This window comes from Nicotiana sylvestris, chromosome 6 (assembly GCF_000393655.2).
Source record: "Nicotiana sylvestris chromosome 6, ASM39365v2, whole genome shotgun sequence".
NCBI classification, from domain to species: domain Eukaryota; kingdom Viridiplantae; phylum Streptophyta; class Magnoliopsida; order Solanales; family Solanaceae; genus Nicotiana; species Nicotiana sylvestris.
Window position 1 is genome coordinate 171,937,026 of NC_091062.1, and position 12,980 is coordinate 171,950,005.

The window sequence follows — 12,980 nt, forward strand, 5'->3', positions numbered from 1 at the left end:
TTATTTCAGTCTTAAGAAATGGTATCAGAGCGAGGTGTAAGATAGCTTCATTTAGGCGAGTTTAGTTCTAGCCGCAACCTATTTGATGGTAATCATATTTTTTGTCTGAGAAATTTGAACAGAGTGTTATGCACGTTGAGACAAAATTTGTGGTGGAGATTTAGAGATGTGACTTGCAGAAGATTATTTGAAGAAGGTGGATCATGTTTATTTTGACAAAAAATTCAAGCCAAGGGGAAGAATTGTTAGGTGTTTGTCCTGATTTTCTTACCATATTTGGTTTTCCTATCTTTTGAAGGAAATGGCAACATACTTACTATAATTGAGTTTTCCTTTTCTTAGAAAGAAATTATAAATCTCCTATATTTGGTTAGTCCCTTTATTTGAAGGAAAAAGTTTGTACTTCTATAAAGTGAGTGTCCTTCATTCTCATTTAGTAGCATCCAAAATATATCCATAAGGGGCTTGAGAGTCTTGTTTAGGGGGGAGAATTTCAGGACAAGTGTTTGCCCACCACTTGTGTTTGCTTCTTTGTGGGATTGCTCTCTCGATATTTTGTACTCTTTTTTATATAGTGTATTGTTCATCTTCGCCTGTGGATGTATGCCAATTAATTGAACCACATTAAATGTTTGTGTCTCTTTTGATATATTTCTATTTTGTTATCTGATTTATCGTCGTTCAAGGTTTACTTTACTAGCTTCCATATGACACCTGATTATTTCGGTCCTAATAATATGTACTCCAATATTTATTTCTATTTGGAGCTGAGTTGAGACTTGTAAAATAGATGTAAGGAAAATGAGAAATAAAATGAAACAAATCAACGCAGATATCAACACGGAAAGAGAGGTTGCGTATGATTTTTACTCACAAGCTCTTTTGTTGTTGCACCACTATCTATTATGAGCTTTTAAGCTGTTAAGAAATGGATCGAGCTCATCCACTACAAATTGCTCTAAAATATGAAACCCCCTACAACCTAGAAATGTAATTATATATACATGTTTCAATTTATATGGTATAGTCTAATTAGACACGAATTATAAGAAAATAAGAAAAACTTTTAAAACTTATGTTCTAAACATGTCATAATATTTGTTTGACTATAAGACTTTTGAAGTCTGTGGCCTTAAACATTGATAAAATTCCATTATTGAGCAGATCGAAGAAGATGAGATGGTGAGATAGAGAGAGACGGAAGTGTCCAGAACTATTATTTCTTCTCATCAGAAAAAATGAATATGAAAGTCTGTATTTACAAAATAATAATTTCCCTCAATATATGGGACAGCCCATAACTTAGTACAAAGATTAAAAATAAAATACATACAATGTGGGCTCAGGGCCCAATGGAAAAAGAAAGACAACCCAACTATGTAATGGCATTTTCTTGTATCTCAACATCCCCCGGCAAGTTGGAGGGTGAGATGACACCCAACTTGCATAGATGCAGATGATGAAGAGCTCCTCCTAACGGCTTAGTAAACATATCAGCAAGTTGATTGGCACGGGAAGTAATAAGCAGCTGAAGCAAACCTTCATTCAGCTTAGTGCGAACAAAGTGGCAATCCAGCTCAATGTGCTTTGTGCGCTCATGGAAAACAGGGTTTTTAGCAATGTAGATGGCTGCCTGGTTATCACAAAACAGAATAATAGGAGAAGAAGAAAGAATACCAAAATCAGAAAGAAGCCTGCAAAGCCAAGTGATCTCAGTAGTGGCCTTACTCATGGACCTATATTCAGCTTCTGTAGATGACAAAGAGACCGGAGATTGCTTCTTGGATTTCCATCCAACTAAACAACCCCCAAGCAAAATGCAAAACCCACTGATGGACTTCCTATTATCCGGGCAAGAACCCCAATCACTATCATAATAGACACTGAGGGACAGATCAGAACAATTATTGTAGAAAACCCCAAAATCAAGAGTACCCCTGAGATACCTGAGTAAACGCAAGGCAGCTTGCATGTGAGGAAGGAAAGGCTGCTGCATAAATTGACTCAAATGTTGCACTGCAAAGCAAATATCAGGTCTAGTATAGGTTAAGAAATTGAGTTTTTCCACTAAGCACCTATAAGTCTCAGGATTGCGCAGAGGATCACCATGATTAGTATGTAGCTTGTCATGCATTTCAAGAGGGGATACAACTAAGGAGCAATCATAGGAATGAAACTCTTTGAGAAGATCATGCACAAACGTTTTCTGATGCAACAATACCCCACCCTTAGAAGACAAAACCTCAATGCACAGAAAGTAGTTAAGGTGGCCTAAATCTTTGGTCTTAAATTGATCATGTAGGAAGTTTTTCACAGCATCAATCTCAGACACATTTGTCCCAGTGATGATGATATCATCAACATAGACCACTAAGAGTACTAAAGTATCACCAGAACCCTTAGTAAAAAGTGAATAATCATTGAAAGAGTGTGAATAACCTCTAGAGGACAAGGACTAAGACAACTTTGCATACCATTGCATTGAAGCTTGTCTCAAATCATACCAAGATTTTCTAAGTTTACAAACTAAAGTATTGGGAACAAAAGCAGTGGATGCACTAGATGCTGAAAGGCCAGGTGGAACTTTCATAAAAACTTCTTCATCCAAATCCCCGTGAAAGAAAGCATTATTAATATCTAATTGAAATATTGGCCAATTGCTTTTAACAACTACAATAATTAAAGTTTTAACAGTAGACATCTTAACCACAGGAGAAAAAGTATCATGAAAATCTAGGCCTTCAATTTGTGTATCACCCCTAACTACAAGCCTAGCTTTATATCTTTCTATACTCTCATCAGCGTTGTACTTTATTTTGTATACCCATTTGTAGCCATTGCCTTTGGGTAACTCAACTATATCCCAAGTACCATTAGTCTCCAATGCCTCAAACTCCATTCTCATAGCAGTCTGTCACTCAGGGATAGTTGTTGCTTGAGAATAAGTAGTAGGCTCAAATGCATGATGCTCACTAGATGTAGACACAACAGTTGAATTAGAAGACTTGTAGCCAAGATTAGGTAAGTTGCAGACATAATTCTGCAAATAGGAAGGAGGATTGTGAGGTCTAGAAGATCTCCTTAAATGAGGGGAATCAAATTCAGAAGGAAGGGATAAAGGGAGATTAGAGGAAATAGGAGAGTTGCTTAAAGATAGATCAGGATCAGAAGAAACATGGCTAGAAGGAGCAGTGGATGCAGCTGATAGTGCAGGGTAAAACAGATCATGGGACAATGAAGAATGTTGTTGAGCATTGTGATCAAAACATGTAGAAAATATCAAATTTGACATGATATGGGAAGAAGATCCAGATTTAACAAAGGGAAAAACATGCTCATGAAATACAACATCTCTAGAGACAAGACAAACTTTATTTTGTAAATCATAGAGTTTATATCCCTTCTTCCTAAATAGATAACCAATGAACACACAAGGAATGGCCCTAAGCTGTAGTTTATCCCTATGAGGTTTTGGAACAGTAGATTAACATAAACATCCAAAAGCTCTGAGATTTGAATATGTGGGATGTTTGTTATAGAAGATCTCATATTTGTTCTTTAACACATTAGAAGGGAATCTATTTATCAAGTAAGTGGTTGTGAGTATGCAGTCTCCCTAAAATCCAAGAGGAGACCAGATTGGAAAAGAAAAGCTATAGCAGTTTCCAAAAGATTTCTGTGTTTCCTTTACATAACCCCATTTTGCTATGGAATGTGAGAACATGTTGTCTGATGCAATATCCCTTTCTCAGAAAAGAATTTTGATCCAAGAATGCTGGACACCAACTCTAAGGCATTGTCACTTCTTACATGTTGGACTTTCAATTGAAATTGAGTTTCAGTCATGGCAACAAAAGCTTTTAAGAGGTTAAAAGCATTACTTTTGGCTCCCATTAGGTGGGTCCAAGTGGCTCTTGAATAGTCATCAACAATGGTCATAAAGTATTTGGAGCCAGAATAGGTAGAAGAATGATATGGATCCCAGGTGTCAATGTGGATCAGTTGAAAAGGTTTTTTGGATTGTATGCTACTATCAGAAAATAGCATTCTTGTTTGTCTGGCTAGTAGACATATTGGACAAGAAAAGGATTGTTTAGAAGACAACTGTGACCCAAGCATAGAGATATGTTTCATTCTAGAAAATGGGATATGTCCAAGTCTATAATGCCAAACCATATCAATTTTAATGATATTATTCAGAATTGTATCAGTATTTACAGGTGTTTCAATAGCATCAGCAACATTTACATTCTTTGCATTTTCTTGTATCTTAGGAAAAACACAGATAGGGGAAATAACAGGGCGAACAACAGGGGAAACAACACTAGAAGAATAACTGGATGCAGTACTGGGAGAAACAATAGGAGGAAGTAGGAGCTTGTAAAGATTGTGGTCTAGTTTACCAAGAACCAGAGGTATCTTTAGAGAAGGGGCCTATATAACACAAAGAGTTCTGGTAAACCGAACAATCCCATTGTACTATTCTAACAGCATATGAAAAGAAATAAGATTGTATTGAAAATAAGGAACATACAGTACATGATGAATTGTAAAATTTGGAAACAAGTTTAAAGAACTTACTAAATGAACTTTTACTTTGTAACCATTTGGTAGAGAAACTAGACAAGGTATAGGTAGAGTCCTTAGATTAAAAAGTAAATCTTTATGAGAGGTCATATGGTCAGAAGCTCCAGAGTCTATTATCTAAACAAAATTATCTACTTGTGAAAGCATGCATGACTTAAGCAAAATACTTTTTGATAACAGCTTACCAGCAAAGTTAGCAGAAGCCATTAAAGTGGGAGTAGAGGAGGAATCAGCAGATACATGGGACTACTGCAGTAACATCATCAGTTGGAAGAATTGATCTTGTGTTAAACCAGGAACCATTGAAGCATTACTAGAGTCAGATGACTTGACAAAATCAGGAACCACATTAGAATCCACATTAACAGGAGTAGAAGTAGAGTTCACTTCAACATGAGCTGCAGTTTTCTTACTACATGCCCTTTTGTGAATTTAAAATTTGAAGGATACCCATGTAGCTTGTAGGACTTGTTTTTGATACCCAATTTTTTCTTTTATATTTTAATATGCAAAATACTTTCAAAATAGCATGAATATGCATATATAAGTATGTCCCAAGGTTTTAATATTTTTCTCTTAATTTTAAGGATTTTTAAATCAATTTATTGAATTATTTTAGCAAGAAAAACCCAATAATTATTCCCAAAATTATCATTTTTGGTGATTCATCTATTGGATTCTCATATTTGAATTAAGTATAGCTAACATAATTTTTGCATATTTTTTGTAAATTTATTTAGTATTTTTAAAGCTAAATTGCACGTAATTGTGATATTAGCTTTTTTAAGATTTAATGGTGTTTATATTTATAAAGTTAACTTCGGTATTTTTAATTGGATAATCATATATTATTAATATTTTAGTTCCTTTAATTTACTCCCAGAAATTATTTTACTATTTTTATAAAATAAACAAGGGAAAAAGTGGCTATTTAAATGTTAGCCCATTTCATTTCAATTTTGGCTAGATTTGAACCCCTAATTAAACCCAATCTCAAACTCAATTACCCATCCCAAATCCTAAATCTACCCGACCCACAACCTATTTGAATAACCCGCCCGGATCCCCATTTAATCCAGGTCGTTGATCAAAATGATCAACGGCCACCATTCACTCTTCCTAAATTAAACCAAACGACCCCCCCCCCCCAAACGCCTCTCATTTCCCTCACTCAACCAACTCTCTCTCTATCTCTCTATCTCTGGTTCTCTCTAGAACCTTCATTTTCCCCCTCCTCTCTGATGAGTCTTATCCATCTTCTCCGGCCATCTCCTAGCCTGAATCTATGGTGATCTCACCACCTACCAACCTTCCAGGGTGCATATATGCTCGTTTGCTGAGGTTTCATGGCCTGACCACGAAGAAGCTTCGTCCAGGCCTCGTTGATTCAAGTTTTATGGCCATCTCCGGCCTTGCTCCGGCAAGCTATGTCTGTTTCGAGCCTGGCTTCGATTCCTCCTTCTTTGATCCATGCCATTCTCACCGTTTGGGTTCCTCTGAAACCCTAGCTTTTGAGGTTTTTCTGATCTCTTTAGATCTGTTCCAGATTCGTGTTTTCCCTATGTTTTTAAACGATTTCTTGATATTTCTTTCAAAGCTATGTTTTCAAAACCCTTTTTTTTCCAACCTAGGGTTTCTGAGTTATTTAGAGGCTTCTCTAATTTTCTTTTTCTTTTGTGTATTTTTTTACTACGTTTCTTCTACTGTGTTCTCTGTTAGTTTTTTATTAAGTTTCTTCCATTGTGTTCTTAATTAGTTTCTTCTACCATGTTTCTTTATATGTTTCTCCTACTGTGTTCTGATTAATCTTCTTCTACTATGTTTCTTATTAGCTTCTTCTACTATGTTTCTTTGAGCTCTTCTACTGTAATTCACATGTTACTCTTTTACTATGTTTATGATGAGTTTCCGTTACTGAAAAAACATGTCAAAGGCTCCAGTTCCCTTCTGAGATCTTTGAACTTATTTTCGACTAGTATCTTCTTCTTGATTACTTGTCCTCTCATCTCGGCACTCGATTGATGGTAAAACCCTAGAATTTTGTTTTCATTCGGGTTTGAGAACATTGGCTATGTGATGTGTTTGTTCTTCATCTTTAAAACCGTCTGATTTCAGAAACCCTAACTATTTCGAGTTTCTGAATTTGTTTCTCAACTGAGTCTCAAAATCTTTCAACCTTTGTCTCTTTAAGCAATTCTGATTTTCCACTAAACTCTTCTAAGGTCTTTTACATTGGACCTTTTGTATTCTATTTGATGCTACTTTTTATCTACATTGCTAACCTATGTGACTACCATGCTCTTGTAGTCTATTATCTACTGATTTTGTAATGACACGTCATTTTCTTTCGGCTTAGCATGTTTGTATGCTCTTTATATGTGCTGAACTTCCCTCTAAAATGGCTTTCAAATTTGTGATTAGTTCAGACTTCCTTCTGTATAGGTTTGATTGATTTCTTTCCTTGTTTGCTGATTTCCTTGTGACTCGACTTAAGTTAAAAAAATTCTCAGCTTTTCTGACTTGGTTCACTCATGGACAGTGATTACAAAATCTCCGATCCTTGATTTACTGGCTACTAATTGATTTTTCTTACCTTATTTATGTAATCTTGTATTTCAAAATTCTGCCCTTAAGTAACTTCTTATGTATTTACTTGCATGCTTTGCACAAGATGTTTATTTAATTTCTTCCCTTAAATAGTTTTCCCGTTTGAATCTGAGTTCCTTAATTAAGGAAAATCTTGTATTGATTGATTTTTAATTGATACCCCAGTCCCTTAATTGTTTTCTTACCTTATTGCTGCCTATTTTTCACACTATAAATACACTACTCTTTCTTTAGCACAAGGCATCGATCCCTCACTCATAGTTTTCTTCTGAAACTACACTTACACACAATAGTATTCTCTCTTATTTGCTTGCATCGTGGCATGTTTACAAGACCTGCTGCTTTTCTCAATTTGTTTCTTTGAAACTGGTATGTTCTAATTTAAACTTTAGCACCACGACAATGTGTTTATTTACTGATTTTGTATTCGTGCCTACTTATTATTTCTGTACAGTTCAACACTTAAATTGGCATGCTGATTTCTTTCTGCCTGTTTCTATTTATGAATCCCAAACCCCAGCCCCCGGTGTGTTTGAGCTATGGCTTAAGGCATGGCAATACGCAAATTATTGTCCATGAATTAAGCTTGATCCCTTAGGATCCTAGCCTCTAATAGTGTGTTCTAGCAGGCTTATGGGTGTGCTAGCATTCACCATTGCTGGGTATGCCCACGGCCTGCCCTTGGCTTTTTGGAACCCCCCCCCCCCCGTTCCCCTGTACCCCTATGTGTACTTATTTGTAGCTGTTTCCCTTCCCCTTTCCCTCTCTCAGAATTCTTTTCTGCACTTGCACTCCCTCTCAGTCTTTAAGTTCTGCCCCTCTCTTGTGGGCCTTGCCTTGAGACCTTGAATTCCCTCTGAAATTGGAAACTTGAGGGCTGGCCCTTCCACACTGCACTTGTCCTAATCTGATAATATATTTGCGTGTAAGCATTGCCCGAAGTCCTTTTGAGGCTCTTAGGGAACTTTGACACACTCGAATGGGAGAAAGGCTTTGGATCTTGATCTTATGAAGTTGGTTTACCTCATATTTCAGACTTGAAGTCTGAATAAGGCTCTCCTTTGGTTGTACTTTTACTTTTATTTTTTTCTGATGTATTTTACTCTATTCCGGGCTGTAATAATTTTGTAATAAACATTTGGGGCTGGATAGTGAAAAGGAGGGATACCTATGTATGCAAGGGGTAGATATCGTGCATATAGGTATTTCTGAATTTTGCATTCTCACATAGATATCACGCCTATAGGTATTTCAGAATTCTGCATTCTCTCATATAGAAATCATGTCCATAATTATCTGGAAATCTGAATTCTGCATATGCATATAGAAATTATGCCTATAGGTCCTTCTGAATCTTGTATATCCATTTTTTCATCTAGCAATTATGTTCATAGGTCTTAAACAAAATTCAACACCTAGATATCATGCCTATAAGGTTTCTACATTTTACCATGTCTATAAATGGTTTAAAATCAACAACGCATAGAAAGCATGTCTATAGGAACTATTAATCGAATCTGAATTGCTTCATTCACGTCTAGAGCTAAAACCTAGTAATAACGAGTATCATCAGTGGCAGAATTTATAACCTTCGTAAAAAACTTGCTTTCTTTAGTAATCTGACAACCCTTTTAACTAGTACGTATTCTGTTTATTGCTTTCTGAATTCAGTAGATACCATGCCTATAGGATCCTTGTCCGACACTTAGGCAAGCCTTAGGGCGAAGTTATAAACTGAATCTGTGCTATTAACTACAACCAGCAGGCAGGCCTGATTCAGGCTTCTTATCTGAATTATGTAACAAACCAGTCTGCCTCAACCTTTGAGTTCTTTCTCAGACTATAAACAGTATGTGAAAGTCATGCTAATTATGTGCTTTCTTTGTTCGAGGGGGTATATCTGAGCCTTTTACTTGTTATGTGCTTTCCCCAACTTGTTATAGATGTTTTTGTATGTCGCCTTACAATTTTACCTTTGAAACTACAAATAAGCCTAATATCCCTCCCTCTTAGGATTAGTAGTCCTAAATGCCTCCGGACTGATAAGATTGGGAATAGTAATAGCATGCAATAAGTAATCGAGACCATTTCGCACTTTAATATCTCAACGGGGTGAGAAAGGGTAGATATGGATATGATGACCACGCTATAACGTCTCGTGTATCCCCTCACTGAGGAGTGATTACCGGATGTTGTGTGGGGTGATCCATATTATTAATAAACCTAGGACCCCCCCCCTTTTCCCTTTTGTTTCTTTGTTTCTTCTAAAGATTTCAAACTATTTCTTTTAAGAAAATCAGCTTCCTTTTTATTCTTTCCAATTTTGTTTGTAATCATTATGTGAAAATCCCCTTCTTATTTGAAGTTCTATTTGTCTACATATTATTTGCATCTAAATTCACAACAATAGTCTGGTCGTGAACCACACTAGTGGATTCTGAGGGGTGCCTAACACCTTCCCCTTGGAATAATTTCAAGCCCTTACCCAATCTCTGACTACTCAAATCAAACCCTCTTGGTATCCTAATGCACCCTAATCATTAGGTAGTGACTCTTCAAATGCAAACCCAAATTACCAAGAGGGAATGAGTTGTCCTCCCAAAAGTCATAAACCCGATTTCACGAGAAAAAGGAGGCGCGACAGCGTGGAGACTCTTAGGCTTTTACCACTTGAGACTATTATTGTTAATTTATGTTTCTTTATGCGCAATTATCTGTTTATTTCTTTCAAGCATTTAATTTTTCTTTTCGATTGCAAAACTGACTTGTCTTTTTGTTTCTTTCCCTTATTACTTTCCTTTACTGCTCTCCTTTACTACCGCTTTAAATTATAAAAAAAGTTGTTGTATTTACTTCTTTCCTAATGTGCAAATACGTGACAACCTACTTTAATTATTGCATAATCATGCTCAACATCATATTCCACTCGTGCCAAACAAAGTACCATAGCAATGCTTATAATGAATAGTTGTGCTCTTCCGATATTATCACCCCTTTAAATTGGAAAATGCGTATTTGCGGTAAAACCAGTCGATCAACGGTGTAGTCGACGGTTCCGTGCATTTCCCCCTTGAGTTGTCCGCTCAAGGGTACCGGTCTAAAACACCATTGAAACCTTACTCTATTTAACTGTGCATGCATCATGGTCAAACCCAGTCGAGTCAGATATGTTGTCCACTAATGACTCTTTATGATAGCCTTGTCCAAAGTCCACTAGGTTTCCCTAAATCCCAAACGGACACCATCACGTTTTGTTTATTTATTTGGAGAACTAAATGTTTTTATGCCAACTATTGATATTTAATAGTCGAGTCTGGTGGGGGTAAGGGTCTAACCTTTTTGTCTTGCAGAAATATGAGGCACGAAGTTCCCCAGATTCGGCATGGTCACCAACATCCACCCAAAATTGCTATGCTGGTAGGAGGATCTTCATTCCAGTAATCAGACTCTTGTCCGGAAATACCTAGGAAATCTACATTCTCTTCTGGAAGTCCAACCTACCAACAAGATCATAGAATCTACTACTCTATTTTGGGATTGTGATAGGTCTGTGTTCCGCTTCGGGTACATTGAGATGATGCCCCTGCTGAAAGAAATAGGAGGATTAGCTGGTATACCATGAGAAACTCCGGGTTTGTTAATGCCTGAAAATCGCAAGGGTAGAGGTTTCCTCAAAATGATAGGTCTAAAGAAGAATCCAGACTTAACATGTTTGAAAGAGTCGTATATTCCCTTTTATTATTTGTACGAGAGGTACGGTCACAGCAAATCTTACAGTACTTATCCTGACGAGTTTGCCTTCACATCATTGGGGCATATTCACCGAAGGTTCTTTGTCTTCATGTTTTGCTTCCTGGGGATGCTAGTGTTTCCAATAAAGAAAGCCAGGATCCACACCAGGCTAGCTATGGTAACCAAAACTCTAATGGAGGGAATTGGTGGGCAACCATTCAGCATTGTGCCCATGATTATTGCAGACATATACCGAGCCTTGGATAAGTGTCAACGAGGAGCCGAATGCTTTGAGGGCTACAATTTGCTACTTCAGATTTGGCTTATGAAGCATCTCCAAAGGGGTGAATATCGACAGGAAATTCAGCAAGGAGACTAGGACGATCATATCGCTTTTCATCATCCGAAATTAATGAACTACATGCCCAATATGTTCGCCCAGCCAGAAGACGCCAAGGGATGGTTAGAGCTGTTTGAAAATCTGACTGAGGATTAAATGGATGTTCGAGTGGTTCCCTACTGAGGAGTTCATCGTTCGATCCAGGGATGCACCGTTTCTAATACTAATTGATCTGAGAGGAACCTACCCTTATGTCCCTCTCCGAGTTATGAGATAGGCGGGTAGGAAGCAGGTTATACCAAAGGTAGACAAGATGAGTCACTTCCGGGCTGACTTCCAAGCTGATGACAGTCCTTATAAGTGCCAAGCTCAACATATGTGGAAATGCAAGATCATCATGGAAAGAGACACTATCGAACCAGACAAATACCATGCTGGTTGTACTCCATACTATTCAGGCTGTTTGGAATCTAATCGCGATGGTCTGGGTTAGCCAGTACTTGCTAGGGGCCACAAGATCAAAGATGAGAAGGCCGAGGCACAGGTTAAATACAATCAACTGCGCAAGAGGATCTGGGAATGTGAAAGCGAGCACCGTGAGATATAAGAAGCCAACCAAAAGCTGATCGAGGAGTGGAAAGACATGGATGCCAGTGCCAACAAGCGACTGGGATACTTGGAGCGAGGCATAGTGGAGCTAGAAAGGAAGTTCCTCAAAAGGATCGAGGATCGCCAAAATGCTGAGGGAAATGAGGGCGGACATCTAGCCAGAGCCTACCTATTGCTAGGACTTCGCGAGTAGGGAAAGCTGTTTGATGGAGCCAAAGATGCCTAATCTGGGGAAGGTCCTTCCGGGACCAAATATATAGGAGTTTTTTCTTTTGCTTTAAGAAATGTAATAAGGCCAACGACCATTAGTGAAATTTTTATTTCCTGCTATTTAGGGTCAATTTGGGATTCGTCTACTTTTTATCAATAAAATGAGGCATTTAGCATTCTAAGTTCTCCAAATCAACTTGTCGCTAGGCCTACCTTGGGCACAAAGAGGCTCCTAAATAGGACACGATTTACATTCTTGCACTATGTGTTTAAATATCGCAACATTTTCTTATAATCCTCACTGACTTGTTACCTTTTTGTTTTTACTTTTTGTTTATTTATTCCCCTCCCCCAAAGGTTAGTTCGTGCACTTTGGCAACATCATCTTATTCAACAAGATCCAGGGGGCCTCCACCCACTCCTCATATTAGTCTTATCAGAAGCAAGAACAAAGGGAAGATGGAAGATTCGAAAAACGCCAGAAAGAAAAACTCAACTGAATGGGTAGAGGTCACTCATGGTACTCAGGTTTCCAAAGAAGGTGCATCCCAGCTTGAACAAAAGCTGCTGAAATTCCAAGAAGAACTTGATCAGGTTCGGAATCTGGCGAATCTGTCATTTTCCCTCACCACTCCCGACATTAATTTCCCAAATGCTCAGAATCCCACACCTCCACAAAATATCCCAAAGCCACAAAACCATCCCGCTCCTCACCACCACTGCAACACTTGCCACACCTCCAACAATACTCCATTGCTCATTTCAGAACTTTCAAACTCCACAAATGACCACTTTCACGCCCATCATAATACCTCCATCTATGTGGGGACCGTGCCACACTCCACCCAACCCATCTCAAGCACACCTGAGTCTGATGATAAAGACTCACTCATCA